Raw genomic sequence first — 19,314 nt, forward strand, 5'->3', positions numbered from 1 at the left:
TCTAAGTCTCAATCTTGATACATATTGAAAGTGGGAGCAATTAGCTAGAGTAGCTCCATGCAGAGCATTGTAAACATAGAAATTTGCAAAATACTTACGGATCTGAATGTGACAGACCCATTGACTAAAATTATCTCACAAGCAAAACATGATCACACCTTAGTACTCTTTGGGTGTTAATCACATAGCGATGTGAACTAGATTACGAACTCTAGTAAACCCTTTGGGTGTTGGTCACATATCGATGTGAACTGTGGTGTTAACCACATAAAGATGTGAACTATTGATGTTAAATCACATGGCGATGTGAACTAGATTATTGACTCTAGTGCAAGTGGGAGACTGAAGGAAATATGCCCTAGAGGCAATAATAAAGTTATTATTTATTTCCTTATTTCATGATAAATGTTTATTATTCATGCTAGAATTGTATTAACCGGAAACTTAATACATGTGTGAATACATAGACAAAACAATGTGTCACTAGTATGCCTCTACTTGACTAGCTCGTTGAATCAAAGATGGTTAAGTTTCCTAGCCATAGACATGAGTTGTCGTTTGATTAACGGGATCACATCATTAGAGAATGATGTGATTGACTTGACCCATTCTGTTAGCTTAGCACTTGATCGTTTAGTATGTTGCTATTGCTTTCTTCATGACTTATACATGTTCCTATGACTATGAGATTATGCAACTCCCGTTTACCGGAGGAACACTTTGTGTGCTACCAAACGTCACAACGTAACTGGGTGATTATAAAGGTGCTCTACAGGTGTCTCCGAAGGTACTTGTTGGGTTGGCGTATTTCGAGATTAGGATTTGTCACTCCGATTGTCGGAGAGGTATCTCTGGGCCCACTTGGTAATGCACATCACTATAAGCCTTGCAAGCATTGTAACTAATGAGTTAGTTGCGGGATGATGTATTACGGAACGAATAAAGAGACTTGCCGGTAACGAGATTGAACTAGGTATTGAGATACCGACGATCGAATCTCGGGCAAGTAACATACCGATGACAAAGGGAACAACGTATGTCGTTATGCGGTCTGACCGATAAAGATCTTCGTAGAATATGTAGGAGCCAATATGGGCATCCAGGTTCCGCTATTGGTTATTGACCAGAGAGGTGTCTCGGTCATGTCTACATAGTTCTCGAACCCGTAGGGTCCGCACGCTTAAACGTTCGTTGACGATATAGTACTATGAGTTATGTATGTTGGTGACCAAATGTTGTTCGGAGTTTCGGATGAGATCACAGATGTGACGAGGAACTCCGGAATGGTCCGGAAGTAAAGATTGATATGTGGATAGTAGTGTTTGATCTTCGGAAGGGATCTGGAATCCATCGGAAGGGGTTCCGGATGTTTCCCGAAATGTTTGGGCACAAGAACACTTTATCTGGGCCAAAGGGGAAAGGCCACGAGGTTTTTGGAAATCGCAAAAGGAAGTTTTGCGGAGTCCAGGGGCCAGATGCCAGGGTCCCTGGCGTATGGGTCCAGACGCCGGGAACCCTGGCGTCTGGCCCTGGAGTCCGAGAAGGACTCTTGCCTTTCGGGTGAAACCGACTTTGTGGAGGCTTTTACTCCAAGTTTCGACCCCAAGGCTCAACATATAAATAGAGGGGTAGGGCTAGCACCCAAGACACATCAAGAAACACCAAGCCGTGTGCCGGCAACCCCGTCCCCTCTAGTTTATCCTCCGTCATAGTTTTCGTAGTGCTTAGGCGAAGCCCTGTGAAGATTGTTCTTCACCAACACCGTCACCACGCCGTCGTGCTGCCGGAACTCATCTACTACTTCGCCCCTCTTGCTGGATCGAGAAGGCGAGGACGTCATCGAGCTGAACGTGTGCAGAACTCGGAGGTGTCGTGCTTTCGGTACTTGGATCGGTCGGATCGTGAAGACGTACGACTACATCAACCGCGTTGATATAACGCTTCCGTGAACGGTCTACGAGGGTACGTAGACAACACTCTCCCCTCTCGTTGCTATGCATCACCATGATCTTGCGTGTGCGTAGGAAAATTTTGAAATTACTATGTTCCCCAACAAGATTATCATTATCTACCAAGATAATGTCACTTGTATTGCTTATGGGTTATATTTACCCTTGTGAATTACAGAAATGTAAGAGGATAATATGCAAACAGATTATTGTGATATTCACAATGTCTCTATCAATGTTTGTATTCGAGAACTAGGTTCATGGAATTGGTATGAGATATTCTTGAGGTTTGCAAAGTCCAGGGGGAGTAAAATCCCAAGTTATAACCCGTTGGTGATCCTCAAATCACTCATATTGTACTCTTTTCCCCTTCATGAGTTTTCCATGATGGTTTCTCATATAAGGTTTTTAATGAGGCAATAGAAATACAAGTGCGGATATATGCCATATTGGTTTCTCCTTATATTTTTCCCACTGGGTTTTAAAGGAATTTTCGATGGCATATTATTATAAGGTTTCTCCTCAATTTTTCCCACAGGGTTTTTGGAGGAGTTTTCAGTTTGCAATATACATATGATGAATTGATCAAGGGGGAGTGTTGAGAAATAAAAACATCTGATCAATTGTATGGGAGGGATGCCTCCCAGGAGGTGTCTGTTGGGGAAGATATGTCTCCCTAACACACCCCTTCAGAATCATTTGTGTCTCTTCTCTGTCTGTTTACTTTCGCTCTACAACACCGGCTTTTGTACTAGCGGTTCTGCCGCTGTAGGTACACTTTGTATGGTTGTACCGCTTTTTTGTGTCCCCAATGAATTTTTGGAACAACTGCAAATAAATAATGAGAAATTGCACACACCATAATTTTGGGACAGTTACCGGGTTGTGTAGCGGATCTGACTCCAAGGTCTCCCGATCAGACCCAGATCTCATCTCACGCGGGCTGGGGAAGGAGATGTTCATATGCATGGCTCTCCACCGCTCCCGGGAGGAGTCTGCCCGACTGTGGCCGGACTCGATCCGGCGAAAATCCATCGTGTCCACGCAAATGGTTGCTACCTCTTGAGCATTGCGTTGGTTTTCCTTTGAAGAGGAAAGGGTGATGCAGTAAAGTAGCGTAAGTATTTCCCTCTGTTTTTGAGAAACCAATGTATCAATCCAGTAGGAGACCACACTCGAGTCCCACACACCTACACAAACAAATAAGAACCTCGCAACCAATGCGATAAAGGGGTTGTCAATCCCTTCACGGTCACTTACGAGAGTGAGATCTGATAGAGATGATAAGATAATATTTTTGGTATTTTTATGATAAAGAGTAAAAGTAAAGAAAAGAAAATAAACGAATATAGAAATAGCTAGTTGTCGGGAGATTAATATGATGGAAAATAGACCCGGGGGCCATAGGTTTCACTAGTGGCTTCTCTCAAGATAGCATAAGTATTACGGTGGGTAAACAAATTACCGTTGAGCAATTGATAGAATTGAGCATAGTTATGAGAATATCTAGGTATGATCATGTATATAGGCATCACGTCTGTGACAAGTAGACCGACTCCTGCCTGCATCTACTACTATTACTCCACACATCGACCGCTATCCAGCATGCATCTAGAGTATTAAGTTCATAAGAACAGAGTAACGCTTTAAGCAAGATGACATGATGTAGAGGGATAAACTCATGCAATATGATATAAACCCCATCTTTTTATCCTCGATGGAAACAATACAATACGTGTCGTTTCCCCTACTGTCACTGGGATCGAGCACCGCAAGATTGAACCCAAAGCTAAGCACTTCTCCCATTGCAAGAAAGATCAATCTAGTAGGCCAAACCAAACTGATAATTCGAAGAGACTTGCAAAGATAACCAATCATACAGAAAAGAATTCAGAGGAGATTCAAATATTGTTCATAGATAATCTTGATCATAAACCCACAATTCATCGGGTCTCGACAAACACACCGCAAAAAGAAGAGTTACATCAAATAGATCTCCAAGAGAATCGAGGAGAACTTTGTATTGAGATCCAAAGAGAGAGAAGAAGCCATCTAGCTAATAACTATGGACCCGAAGGTCTGAGGTAAACTACTCACACATCATCGGAAAGGCTATGGTGTTGATGTAGAAGCCCTCCGTGATCCTCTGGACATCGGCGCTGTAGCCGTGCGCTACACCACCGCCGCCCGGAGACCTCGCTGCCTCGACCTCTTCCCCATCGTCGACCCCGCCGACCCGTCCCCGTCCTCCTCCCCGCCGGACCACATCGAGCCTCGCCGCCACCTCTGCTCTCCAACGCCGGTGAGGGCCGTGCCCTCCTCCTCCCCTCTCTACCCCGTGTGCCACGACCACGTCCCGCACTCAGCCGCTCCAGCCGCTGCTACTCACCCCCAGGCGACGCCCCGCCTCTGCCCCGCCGCTTGAGGCCGCCGCCACGTCTTCCCCTACACACGCCCATGCCGCCCCTACCGTTGCCCCGCTCCGGCGGCCGCCTCAGCCCTGCGCGCCACGCGCCCGCGTCTTCTTTGCTCGCTGCGGCCGCCCGTGGGACGTCCCCGAATGGCCCCACCCGTTCGCCGACGACCATTTGCGCCCGTTCGGGCTGGTGCCCGCAGCAGCGCCCAATCGGGGTGCGGGTTGCGCCCGCACCCTCCTGCACCCCAGTGCCCGCTAAGGCCCCTAGGGACAATGACATGAGGGGCCCACGCCCCTGCAACGTTAAAAAAAAGAGAAATAAAATAAAATAATTAATTATAACTTAATTAATTCTGTTAGTTATCTAATTAAACCTAATTAACCTGTTAATAAAACTAACTACTGTTAATTAGTTAGCTGTCAATGACAAATGGACCCCACCTGTCAGTTGACTGGTCAACGGTCAACTTTGACCGCTGACGTCATGCTGTCGTCATGATGATGCAGTAATTCCTTTTCGAATTAATTAATTAATAATACTCCCAGTAAATGATTAAATATTTATAAAATATTATAAAATAAACCGTAAATCGGATGGAAAAACTTTGTACATGAAAGTTGGTCAGAACGATGAGACGAATCCGGATACGCAGCCCGTCCGTCCGCCACACATCCCTAGCATAGCAAACACGCAACTTTCCTCTCCGGTTCATCTGTCCGAAAACGTGAAACACCGGGGATACTTTCCCGGATGTTTCCCCCCCTCGCTGGTATCACATATCCCTGCGTTACGTCACCCCTAGCACAACGTATTGCCGCGTCTTGCTTTGTGTTACAATTCATTGCTCTGTTATTTATTGTGTTCCCCCTCCGTTACTTCTTTCCGGTAGGCTCCGAGACCGTTGCCGATACCCCTGTGATCGGCTACATCGACGACGACCCCTTCTTCTTGCCAGAGCAACCAGGCAAGCCCCCCCCCCGATCACCAGATATCACCTATTCTTCCCTATACTGCTTGCATTAGAGTAGTGTAGCATGTTACTGCTTTCGGTTAATCCTATTCTGCTGCATAGCCTGTCATTGTTGCTACAGTTGTTACCCTTACCTGCTATCTTACTGCTTAGTATAGGATGCTAGTGTTCCATCAGTGGCCCTACACTCTTGTCCGTCTGCCATGCTATACTACTGGGTCGTGATCACTTCGGGAGGTGATCACGGGTATATACTATATACTTTATATACATGAAACATGTGGTGACTAAAGTCGGGTCGACTCGTTGAGTACCCGCAAGTGATTCTGATGAGGGGGCTGAAAGGACAGGTGGCTCCATCCCGGTAGAGGTGGGCCTGGGTTCCTGACGGCCCCCGACTATTACTTTGTGACGGAGCGACAGGGCAAGTTGAGACCACCTAGGGGAGAGGTGGGCCTGGCCCTGGTCGGCGTTCGCGGATACTTAACACGCTTAACGAGATCTTGGTATTTGATCTGAGTCTGGCCATTTGGTCTATACGCACTAACCAACTACGCGGGAACAGTTATGGGCACTCGGCGTCGTGGTATCAGCCGAAGCTCTTTTTGACGTCAGCGACGGAGCGGCGCGCGCCGGATTGGACTGGAACGCCTGCTAGGCTAGGTCTGCTTCCGGCCGCCCTCGCAACATGCAGGTGTGCAATGGGCGATGGGCCCAGACCCCTGCGCGCATAGGATTTAGACCGGCGTGCTGACCGCTCTGTTGAACCTAGGTGGGGCTGCGACGTTTTGATCTTCCGAGGCCGGGCATGACCCAGGAAAGTGTGTCCGGCCAAATGGGATCAAGCGTGTTGGGTTATGTGGTGCACCCCTGCAGGGAAGTTTATCTATTCGAATAGCCGTGTCCCTCGGTAAAAGGACGACCCGGAGTTGTACCTTAACCTTATGACAACTAGAACCGGATACTTAATAAAACACACCTTCCAAGTGCCAGATACAACCCGGTGATCGCTCTCTAACAGGGCGACGAGGAGGGGATCACCGGGTAGGTTTTATGCTATGCGATGCTACTTGGAGGACTTCAATCTACTCTCTTCTACATGCCGCAAGATGGAGGCTGCCAGAAGCGTAGTCTTCGACAGGACTAGCTACCCCCCCTTATTCTGGCATTCTGCAGTTCAGTCCACCGATATGGCCCTTTACACATATACCCATGCATATGTAGTGTAGCTCCTTGCTTGCGAGTACTTTGGATGAGTACTCATGGTTGATGTTCTCCCTCTTTTCCCCCTTTCCTTTCTACCTGGTTGTCGCGACCAGATGCTGGAGCCCAGGAGCCAGACGCCACCGCCGACAACGACTCCTACTACACCGGAGGTGCCTACTACTACGTGCAGCCCGCTGACGACGACCAGGAGTAGTTTAGGAGGATCCCAGGCAGGAGGCCTGCGCCTCTTTCGATCTGTATCCCAGTTTGTGCTAGCCATCTTATGGCAACTTATTTAACTTATGTCTGTACTCAGATATTGTTGCTTCCGCTGACTCGTCTATGATCGAGCACTTGTATTCGAGCCCTCGAGGCCCCTGGCTTGTATTATGATGCTTGTATGACTTATTTATATTTTAGAGTTGTGTTGTGATATCTTCCCGTGAGTCCCTGATCTTGATCGTACACGTTTGCGTGCATGATTAGTGTATGATTGAATCGGGGGCGTCACACCGTGCTAGGCAGAGGGTGTGAGAGGCAGTTGAAGCCCTCATGGCCAAGGCCATGAAGGCGGAGTCACACACTGCCACGAAGCTGCTACGGGTGACCGGCACCTCCCCGGCGTCGCATCCAAATCATGGAGGTGTTGGGAGCCAACCAGGATTGCACTATGTGGAGCTCACCTCGACCGACGACATCGAGGCCGCAGACTCCGACGAGGAAGAGTAGGGCATGGGAGACGGCGGAGCCAATTAACTATTTTGTGCAACAAACCTAAATAGTACTCCATCTGCCTCACAATATAAGAGCTTTTTAATACTACACTAGTTTCAAAAACGCATTTATATTATGGGAGGGAGTAGGTGCTATGTGTAAAACCGACCCGTTAGTTGGTGGTTTGTGTCATTTCTCAGTAAATAATACTCGTCCTGAGTGTACGTTGTTTGTTTCGGTGAACAAGACATGCTCAAAGTTGAAGATTTAACTTCTATCATCCATTAGACTATCAAATAAATCATGTGATGTTAAAATTATAATATTGATTTCTTTAATATGAATCTAGTGTTATACTTTTATCGCATATGCGAGTAGTAGGCCCTGTTAAAAATAGATATGAAGTCATGTTTCCTATCACTATACTTTAAATTAGTTTTCTTTGGAAAGGCCAAAGATCATATGTTGAGTGGCATAGACCCTTATGAAAACACCCTCGCCCAAAGATTTTCATGCATAACAAAGCTCGTTGTTGTCTCTGGGACTTCGTTTCAACGGAGCAAACTTGTAAAACTCACGAGCTTGTATAACCAAGTGCATGGAAGTCATCGCTAATCGATGTAGACGAATGGGCACAGTTGGTATAGCAAACCATCGCCTTGGAGAATAAAACGCCGGAGAACGCATGTAGAACACCCAGGCATGGCCAGATAAAACCGGGGAACACAAATCTTACATGCTCTCCAACGTGTAGCCATGTTGTCCGCTTCGCAAGACAACATAATAGACTAACTCGCAGACATATCGTCTTCCACACTAATTCCAGTGATACGAAGAGGCACCACCGGAATGAGGACAAGACGGGGATCCCTTATTCCATGCCGACGAAAACACCATCGTCTCGCCACCACCAATTGGAGGCAATCCCAAAATTTATTCTAAACCTATCACCATCAAATCAAAGCCCCGGGGTCCCCAACCGTTCCCATCATCTGAGTGGCGACCTGTAGAGGGAGAGGGGGGCTCAATCTTACCTCAGAGTAGGGTAAATCAACCGCCGCCTATCGCCTAGATCAGGAGCATGAGGAAGGAACGCTTCGAATCACTTTTCGTTGTAAAGGGGGTAGTATATCTTGACATTAGCGGTGAGCCAATGTATTCACTCCATTACAACTAAAACAAAAGTGCATGCATATTATCAGAAAACTGAGACGTGCGGCAGCATGATATGTTGGTTACGTTGCTTGTAGAAAATTTAGGACATCTAACATGAATTTAAACATTAATTAAGGAGAATAATTGGAGAATTTTCATGTGAAAAATACACTTGTGTGGCTAGATTTCATATTATGCCTTGTAGACCCATGGGCAGAAAGGGGCCCGTGTCGCATCATTGTTCTTGCTCTGTGGCATTATTTCCAATCTTAGTAAGATGTGTGTATTATCAGTTGCAATGCAGAGAGGGTTAGATATGCATAAAAAATCATAAACCCGACCTTTGAGGGGGTACTATACTATATTGAGGATGTGTATTCCCATGACTACCTTGCAAAATATGAGGCATCTGCAAAACCCAAGTTAAATACAAGATCAAACATTTGACACATCTACTTGATTATCCTTGATTCCCTAGATGTTTGGCCGGCAGTTCGATGGTTCTGTGGCGGCGGGACGCGCGTATCCTGATCGGTACTAGATCTGGGAGTGCGGCGTGGGGTGCGGCTATGAACCGGGCGGCGGCAGCGCGGTATAGTCTAGCCTCTGGGTGATCGAAATTCGTCATCGGCGTCGCCAGTGGTCGTACGAAGATGCGGACGAGGGCTAGCATGGAGCCGATCTACACAAATTGGTGGTGTTCCATCCGGCTACGAGTTGGGAGTTGTGGCCACCGATGAAAGCCGAGCTCCGGCTTTGGTCATGGCGGGCGATAATGGTTGATACCTCTCCATCGTATCTACTTTTCCAAACTCTTTTGCCCTTGTTTTGGACCCTAATTTGCATGATTTCAATGCAACTAACCCGGACTGACGCTGTTTTTAGCAGAATTGTCCTGGTGTTATTTTTGTGCAGAAATAAAAGTTCTCGCGTTGACTTGAAAATTTACGGAGAATATTTTTTGCATATATAAAAAATACTGGCAAAAGAATCAAGCAGAGGGGACCCACCAGGTGACCACAAGGGTGGGGCGCGCCCTGCCCCCCTGGGCGCGCCCCCTGGCTTGTGGGTCCCCTGGACCTCCTCCGACCCTAACTCCAACTCTATATATTCACAACCCCGAAGAAAAAAATCAGGAAGAAGGATTCATCGCGTTTTACGATTTGGAGCTGTCGGCGCCTCCTGTTCTTCATCGGGGGCGGGGGGGGGGGGCTGATCTGGAGTCCGTTTGAGGCTCCGGAGAGGGGGATTCGCCACCATCATCATCACCAATCTTCCTCCATCACCAATTTCATGATGCTCACCGCCGTGCGTGAGTAATTCCATCGTAGCCTTGCTGGACGGTGATGGGTTGAATGAGATTTATCATGTAATCGAGTTAGTTTGTTAGGGTTTGATCCCTAGTATCCACTATGTTCTGAGATTGATGTTGCTATGACTTTGCAATGCTTAATGGTTGTCACTAGGGTCCGAGTGCCATGATTTCAGATCTGAACCTATTATGTTTTCATGAATATATTTGTGTTCTTGATCCGATCTTGCAAGTTGTAGACACATATTACGAGTTATGATCTGTTGGGAAATGTAGCATGCAACTTCAAAAAAATTCCTACACTCTCACAAGATCTATCTAGGAGATGCATAGCAACAAGAGGGGGAAAGTGCGTCTCCGTACCCTCGTAGACCGAAAGCAGAAGCGTTTGACAACGCGGTTGATGTAGTCGAACTTCTTCTAGTTCCGACCGATAAAGCACCGAACGTACGACACCTTCGAGTTTTGCACACGTTCAGTGCGATGACGTCCCTCGCCTTTTTGATCCAGCAAGGTGTCGAGGAAGTAAATGAGTCCCGTTAGCACGACGTCGTGGTGACGGTGATGGTGAAGTGATTCTCGCAGGGCTTTGCCTAAGCACCGCAAAACTATGATCGGGGGTGTAAACTGTGGAGGGGGCCCCCGCACACGGCTAACAATTGTTGTTGTGTCTTCTAGGCGCCCCCTCCCCACATACATATAGGTGGGAGGAGAGGAGAGGCAGCCAGGGGCGCCTAGGGTTGGCCGCCGCCCCCTAGGGGCCCTGCCTTGCCCCCTCCCCCTTCCATGTATGCATGAAGGAGAAGGAAAGAGGGGGTGAGGGAAGGAAGTGGGAATCCTAATCCACACTTTTCTTTCCCTTTCCCCCTTTCCTTCTCCTCCTCCTATAGCCTTATAGGGCGTATAGCTGGCCAAATGGGCCGTTTTTTTCGGGACGGCCCGTGAGCACGCGCGGCATGGCCCGCCTTGGGCCAGGCACGGCACGGGCTGAACGGGCCGGGCCCGGCACGCGGCACGCCTTGGGCCGTGCCTGGGCCTGGAGGCTGGGCACGCGGACCGGCACGGCACGACCCGATTACTTTTTTTAATTTTTTATACATCTATATATGGCCCAATATGTAAAAATAGGCTAAAAACGCTCAGTGCGTCAAATAACAGGCTGAAAATATGCGGCCCACCGTGTTAAACGGGCCAACGTGCCGGCCCGTTTACTAACTGGGCCGTGCCTGGACCTGGGGGCGCAACACGCAGGCCGGCACGGCACGGCCCGTATTGTAATCCTGCCCTGGCGGTGTTGGAAATATGCCCTAGAGGTAATAATAAATTGGTTATTATTATATTTCCTTGTTCATGATAATCGTTTATTATCCACGCTAGAATTGTATTGATAGGAAACTCAGATACATGTGTGGATACATAGACAACACCATGTCCCTAGTAAGCCTCTAGTTGACTAGCTCGTTGATCAATAGATGGTTACGGTTTCCTGACCATGGACATTGGATGTCGTTGATAACGGGATCACATCATTAGGAGAATGATGTGATGGACAAGACCCAATCCTAAGCCTAGCACAAGATCGTGTAGTTCGTTTGCTAAGAGCTTTTCTAATGTCAAGTATCATTTCCTTAGACCATGAGATTGTGCAACTCCCGGATACCGTAGGAATGCTTTGGGTGTACCAAACGTCACAACGTAACTGGGTGGCTATAAAGGTGCACTACAGGTATCTCCGAAAGTGTCTGTTGGGTTGGCACGAATCGAGACTGGGATTTGTCACTCCGTGTAAACGGAGAGGTATCTCTGGGCCCACTCGGTAGGAAATCATCATAATGTGCACAATGTGACCAAGGAGTTGATCACGGGATGATGTGTTACGGAACGAGTAAAGAGACTTGCCAGTAACGAGATTGAACAAGGTATCGGGATACCGACGATCGAATCTCGGGCAAGTAACATACCGTTTGACAAAGGGAATTGTATACGGGATTGATTGAATCCCCGACATCGTGGTTCATCCGATGAGATCATCGTGGAACATGTGGGAGCCAACATGGGTATCCAGATCCCGCTGTTGGTTATTGGCCGGAGAACGTCTCGGTCATGTCTGCGTGGTTCCCGAACCCGTAGTGTCTACACACTTAAGGTTCGATGACGCTAGGGTTATAAAGGAAGTTTGTATGTGGTTACCGAATGTTGTTCGGAGTCCCGGATGAGATCCCGGACGTCACGAGGAGTTCCGGAATGGTCCGGAGGTAAAGATTTATATATGGGAAGTTCTGTTTTGGTCACCGGAAAAATTTCGGGTGCTATCGGTAATGTACCGGGACCACCGGGAGGGTCCCGGGGGTCCACCAGGTGGGGCCACCGGCCCCAGAGGGCTGCGTGGGCCGAGTGTGGGAAGGGACCAGCCCCTAGGTGGGCTGGTGCGCCTCCCACAAGGGGCCCAGGGCGCAGGAAGGGGGGAAGGGGGAAACCCTAGGCTCAGATGGGCCTAAGGCCCATCTAGTGGGGCGCCCCCCCTCTCTCCCCCCTTGGCCGCCCCCCAAGTCCCATCTAGGGCTGGCCGCACCCCTTGGGGGGGGAACCCTAGATGGGGGCGCAACCCCCCTCCCCTCCCCTATATATAGTGGGGTTTTGGGGCTGCCATACACAGGAGAACATCTCCCTCATAGCGCAGCCCTACCCCTCTTCCTCCTCCTCCTCTCCCGCAGTGCTTGGCGAAGCCCTGCAGGATTGCCACGCTCCTCCATCACCACCACGCCGCCTCAGAGTTTTTCGGCTAGCTCCGCCACTGCCAGAGAGCCTCCACAGCTCGACTTCCACCTTGATGCGCCGACAAAGCTCGCGAGCCACAACCGCTGAGCGTTGGAAGACATGGTTTTCCGCTCCTTCCAAAACATGAGTAGAGAGCATACAGCCGGTGAAGAGGACGGCTCCTTCCAAAGCATTCAGACGCTCTTATTCAATGATTATGCGGAAGATTGAACATCGCTCCAAATCTTTTAAAAATGCTTACTACTTTTGCTTATGAGAACAAGGTGTACAGAAGCTGGTAGATTAGTTAAGGCTGCTTCGGTGTTGGGAGCAGGACGGCATGTTTGGCTAGGGAACTTACTACCTGATACAGTAGTATTTTTGTATGCTGTTGAACATTTTGAATGAATTAAAGATCCTGTTCTCCTAAAAAAATGGAAGGGCCCTCCGTAAATCATGTTCGCGTGTCTCATGTGAACTCGGATGACGGAGCAAAGACCTTGTGACAATGCTAAAGCCCAGCGGAAGAAATTGGAGTATACACGAAACAAAAGCACGGTCAGTCAGAAAATGGGCGCGACGTGGGATAGTGCCGTGCTGGTCCGGCCTCGAAGCAATGGAAGGAACCAGCAACGAAGGTCACAGCAGCGGCAAGCAACCGTCGGATCATTTGATACGGGACGGAACGTGGCCGCGCCGTTCGAGGTCGAGGCAGACGAACGGACGAGACGGGTCGTCCCTCACCGGCCACTGTGCCGTGCGGCGTCCGGCACCGCGAGCGAACCGTAGCGCCGTACGCTTCGTCCCGTCCTTTCCTCTGGATTCTCACACCGACGAGGTCCGTAGTGCGTGTAGCTTGCTTCTGTCCCGGCTATGGTACTAGCGGTTCTGCCGCTGTAGGTACACTGTACGGTTGTACCGCTCTTTTGTATCCCGAATGAATTTTTGGAACAACTGCAAATAAATAATGAGCAATTGCACAGACCACAATTATTTGGTCGATTTTGCACACGACGGTTACCGGGTTCACGGGTTGGGTAGCGGATCCGACTTCATGATCTCCCGATCTGTGGACCGAGACCTCATCTCAGGCGGGCTGAAGGAGATGGTCATCGGCGAAGATTAGACTATATTTTACTCCCTCCGTTTCTAAATATATATCTTTTAGAGATTTCACTATAGACTATATACGGAACAAAATGAATAAATCTACACTCTAAAGTATGTCTATATACTTCCGTATGTAGTTTATAGTGACATATTTTAAAAGTCTTATATTTAGGAACGGAGAGAGTACGTTGCATGTAATTGTATGGATTTAAGAATTTGCTAATGAGATATCCGGTTGTGGAAGAGGATATTTGAGACTGGCCGGTCACTGCGCGCGTCCGCGGACGTTTAGGGGGCGGATTTGCTAAGTCTGGTTGTGCATATTCTTACTATTCGAATTTGTTGCATGAAAGACCACATATTAATGTAATTCATTGCAGCTAGTTCTAATTCATCGTTTGACTCTATTGACACAATTTCTGACAAATGGGTCCCACTTGCAAGTGTACAGATGGCCAAACGAATAGGGTCATAGCAGCTCGCCAGCTAAAATCGTTAATATTGGTAGTTTTAGTTGCTCATTCAATTTTTTGTTCAAAATGCGATGTTTTAAATTTTTGTAAATCATATATCTACCTAGTACTGGTCTGGATAAAGATTACCTTATTTGGGTCACATATTTGGGGGACATATTGGTAATTTAGTTGGCTCACTCAAAGATATGGTTAAAAAAATCAACATTTCTAGAAAAAAAAGTAAATCTTATAGGTACCTAGTGATGATTAGGAATTACTTTGGCTCTTTTCGACCACCGGTTCAGAAGGTATTGGTAGTTTCAGTTGGTCGACTAGTGTGGCTTTGCACTTACAAGCAAGACCCACTCGTTCGGAATCATGCCAATGGAGCAAAATGATGGATTAGAGCTAGGTTAAGCAGATTGCGCCAATAAAGTATTTTGTGCAACAATCCTAAATAGTACTCCCTCCGTTCCATAGTATAAGAGCGTGTTTGACACTACACTGGTGTCAAAAACGCTCTTATATTATTAGACGGAGGGGGTAGGTGCTGTGTAAGATCGACCCCATTAGTTGATGGTTTCTGTCATTTTCTCAGTAAATAATACTCGTCCAAAGTGTACGTTCTTTGTTTTGGTCAACAAGACATGCTCAAAGTTGAAGATTTAAATTCTATCATCCATTAGACTATCAAATAAATCATGTGATGTTAAAATTATTATATTGATTTTTTCCCTAGGTTTCCTAGGGGGGCGGCCACAAGGGCAACCCTAGATGGGTTTCGGGTGGCCCCCCTAGGTGCCTTGCCCCCCCAAGTAAGGGGGAGGCAGCCCTAAGGGGGCGCACGACCCTTCCTGGCCTCGTAGGATGGGGTGAGGGTGGCGCACAACCCCTTAGTGGGCTGGTGTGCCCCCTCCTCTAGGCCCATGAGGCCCCCAACATTTGCCGGGCCCCCCAAAACCCCTTTCAGTCATCCTGGTCATAACCCGGTGCCCCTGGAACACTTCCGGACTCCGATACCCTTCGTCCTATATATGAATCTTCACCTCCGGACAATTCCGGAGTTCCTCGTCATGTCCGGGATCTCATCAGGGACTTCGAACAACCTTTGGTAACCATCATAATGACTCAACTATACTTATATTGTCACCAAACGTTAAGTGTGTAGACCCCGCGGGTTCGAGAACTATGCAGACATGACCGAGACACCTCTACGGTCAATAACCAATAGCAGGACCTGGATGCCCATATTAGTTCCTACATATTCCACTAAGATCTTATCGGTCGAACCTCGATGTCAAGGATTCAGCTAATTCTGTATGCAGTTCCCTTTGTCTATCAGTATGTTACTTGCCCGAGATTCGATCGTCGGTATCTCTATACCTAGCTAGTTTAATCTCGTTACCAGCAAGTCTCTTTACTCGTTCCGTAATACAATATCCCGTGGCTAACCCATTAGTCACATTGCTTGCAAGCTCATTGTGATGATGTATTACCGTGTGGGCCCTGAGATACCTCTCTGTCTTCCAGAGTGACAAATCCCAGTCTTGATCCATGCCAACTCAACAGACACCCTCGGAGATACCTGTAGAGCACCTTTATAGTCACCCAGTTACGTTGCGACGTTTGGTACACACAAGGTACTCCTTCGGTGTTAGTGAGTTGCATGATCTCATGGTCATAGGAACATATACTTGACATGCAGGAAACGATAGCAATAAACTTGACACGATCATATGCTACGTTCATAGTTTGGGTCTTGTCCATCACATCATTCTCCTAATGATGTGATCCCGTTATTAAATGACAACTCATGTCCATGGCTAGGAAACCATAGCCATCTTTGATCAACGAGCTAGTCTGGTAGAGGCTCACCAGGGACATGTTGTTGTCTATGTATCCACACACATTTGATTTTCCGGTCCATACAATTATAGCATGGACAATAAATGATTATCATGAACAAGGAAATATAATAATAACCACTTTATTATTGCCTCTAGGGCATACTTCCAACATGTAGAACACCCAGGCACGACCAGATGGAACCAGACAACACAAATCTTACACACTCTCCAATGTGGATGGAGTTCGTCCGTGCACGGCCATGATGTCCGCCGAAAGACAATATCATAAACTAACACGTAGACATATTGTTTTCCACGCTAATCCCGGTGATACGAACAGACACTACTGGGATGAGGACAAGATGGGGAGCCCTTATTCCATGCCGACGACAACACCACCATCTCGCCGCTACCAATTGGAGGTAATACCGAAATTTCTTTCTAAACCTATCACCGTCAAACAAAAGCCCTAGGGTCCGTACCCCTTCCCATTGCTACCTCTTGAGCATGCATTGGTTTTCCCTTGAAGAGGAAAGGGTGATGCAGCAAAGTAGCGCAAGTATTTCCCTCAGTTTTTGAGAACCAAGATATCAATCCAGTAGAAGGCCACACGCAAGTCCCTCGTACCTACACAAACAAATAAGAACCTTGCAACCAACACGATAAAGGGGTTGTCAATCCCTTAACGGCCACTTGCAAAAGTGAGATCTGGTATAGATGATAAGATAATATTTTTGGTATTTTTATGATAAAGAGTGAAAGTAAAGAACGCAAAATAAACGGCACCAGAAATAACTAGTTGGCGGGAGATTAATATGATGGAAAATAGACCCGGGGCCATAGGTTTCACTAGTGGCTTCTCTCAAGATAACATAAGTATTACGGTGGGTGAACAAATTACTGTCGAGCAATTGATAGAAAAGTGCATAATTATGAGAATATCTAGGCATGATCATGTATATAGGCATCACGTCCGCAACAAGTAGACCGACTCCTGCCTGCATCTACTACTATTACTCCACACATCGACCGCTATCGAGCATGCATCTAGAGTATTAAGTTCATAAGAATAGAGTAACGCATTAAGCAAGATGACATGATGTAGAGGGATAAACTCAAGCAATATGATATAAACCCCATCTTTTTTATCCTCGATGGCAACAATACAATACGTGTCATTTCCCCTACTGTCACTGGGATCGAGCACCGCATGATTGAACCCAAAGCTAAGCACTTCTCCCATTGCAAGAAAGATCAATCTAGTAGGCCAAACCAAACTGATAATTCGAAGGGACTTGCAAAGATAACCAATCATACATAAAAGAATTCAGAGAAGATTCAAATATTTTTCATAGATAATCTTGATCATAAACCCACAATTCATCGAATCTCGACAAACACACCGCAAAAAGAGTTACATCGAATAGATCTCCAAGAATATCGAGGAGAACTTTGTATTGAGATCCAAAGATAGAGAAGAAGCCATCTAGTTAACAACGATGGGCCCAAAGGTCCGAGGAAAACTGCTCACACATCATCGGAGAGGCTATGGTGTTGATGTAGAAGCCCTCCGTGATCGATGCCCCCTCCGGTGGAGCGCTGGAAAAGGCCCCAAAATGGGATCTCACGGGTACAGAAGGTTGCGGTGGTGGAAATAGGGTTTCGTGGTGCTCCTCGATGGTTTCGGGGTACGTAGGTATATATAGGAGGAAGAAGTAGGTTGGTGGAGCCACAAGGGGCCCACGAGGGTGGGGGGCGCGCCCAGGGGGGCAGGCGCACCTCCCTGCCTCGTGGCCTCCTTGTTGATTTCTTGACGTCCACTCCAAGTCCTCTGGATCACGTTTGTTCCAAAAATCACGCTCCCGAAGGTTTCATTCCGTTTGGACTCCGTTTGATACTCCTTTTCTGCGAAACACTAAAATAGGCAAAAAAAACAGCAATTTGCACTGGGCCTTAGGTTAATAGGTTAGTCCCAAAAATAATATAAAAGTGTATAATAAAGCCCATTAAACATCCAAAACAGAATATATAATAGCATGGAGTAATAAAAAATTATAGATACGTTGGAGACGTATCAGTATGAACCATGGTGAGGTTGGAATACAGTAGATAAAGTGCTAATATGAAATTGGAATGAGTTTGCAACAGTACCTAAAGGTAGTGATTTGCTTTTGTATACTAACGGATCTCACAAAGTTTTTGTTAAATTTTTGTGTGGATGAAGTGTTCGAAGATCGAGGAGCTATCAATATGAGAAGAATAAAGAGAGGCAAGAGTTCAAGCTTGGGGATGCCCAAGGCACCCCAAGTAAATATTCCAAGGATACTCAAGCATCTAAGCTTGGGGATGCCCCGGTTGGCATCCCATCTTTCTTCTTCAACAATTATCGGTATACCTCGGTTTCTGTTTTGTTCACATGATTTGTGTCCTTTGTGCTTTTCTTTAAGAACCATGCTAGTATGAGATATCCCTTCATCGATTTATATAATGATCCATGTGCTTCACTTATATATTTTGAGTATGACCTTATAGAATGCTCTTTGTGCTTCACTTAAATCCTTTGAGTATGGTTTTATAGAATGCTTCATGTGCTTCACTTATATATTTTGAGCTTGGATATTGGTTAGTCTATATCAATTGTAGAATGCTCCATGAACTTCACTTATATCTTTTGGAGTATGAATAATACTACCATCTAAAGTGGGTTTGGAAGAGTGTTAACTTTAGGAATGAGTGATCCCACTATTTTGGAGGGCGTTGAATCTTAGTGTGATATTTATGAAAGTGGATTTGGAAGAGTGTCAATTTTAGTTAGTAATGATTCCACTATTTCGGAAGAGGTTCAAATTGATTATGAGAACGAAGTTGCTATCTATGATGATTATTGTGACGACATGTATGTCGGTGTCAAAACCGGCGGATCTCGGCGGGGGGTCCCGAACTGTGCGTCTAAGGTCGATGGTAACAGGAGACAGGGGACACAATGTTTACCCAGATTCGGGCCCTCTCTATGGAGGTAATACCCTACTTCCTGCTTGATTGATCTTGATGAATATGAGTATTACAAGAGTTGATCTACCACGAGATCGTAATGGCTAAACCCTAAAAGTCTAGCCTGTATGACTATGGTCATGAGTCTCTTTTCATCCGGACTAAGCCCTTCGGTTTATATAGACACCGGAGGGATCTAGGGTTACACAAGGTCGGTTACAGAGAAAGGAATCTACATATTTGGTCGCCAAGCTTGCCTTCCACGCCACGGAGAGTCCCATCCGGACACGGGTGCAGTCTTCGGTCTTCGCATCTTCACAGCCCATCAGTCCGGCCCATGGCTAACAGGCCGGACGCCCGAGGACCCCTTAGTCCAGGACTCCCTCAGTAGCCCCTGAACCTGGCTTCAATGACAAGGTATCCGGCGCGTA

Source organism: Triticum aestivum, chromosome 6D (genome assembly GCF_018294505.1).
Source record: "Triticum aestivum cultivar Chinese Spring chromosome 6D, IWGSC CS RefSeq v2.1, whole genome shotgun sequence".
Taxonomy (NCBI): Eukaryota; Viridiplantae; Streptophyta; class Magnoliopsida; order Poales; family Poaceae; genus Triticum; species Triticum aestivum.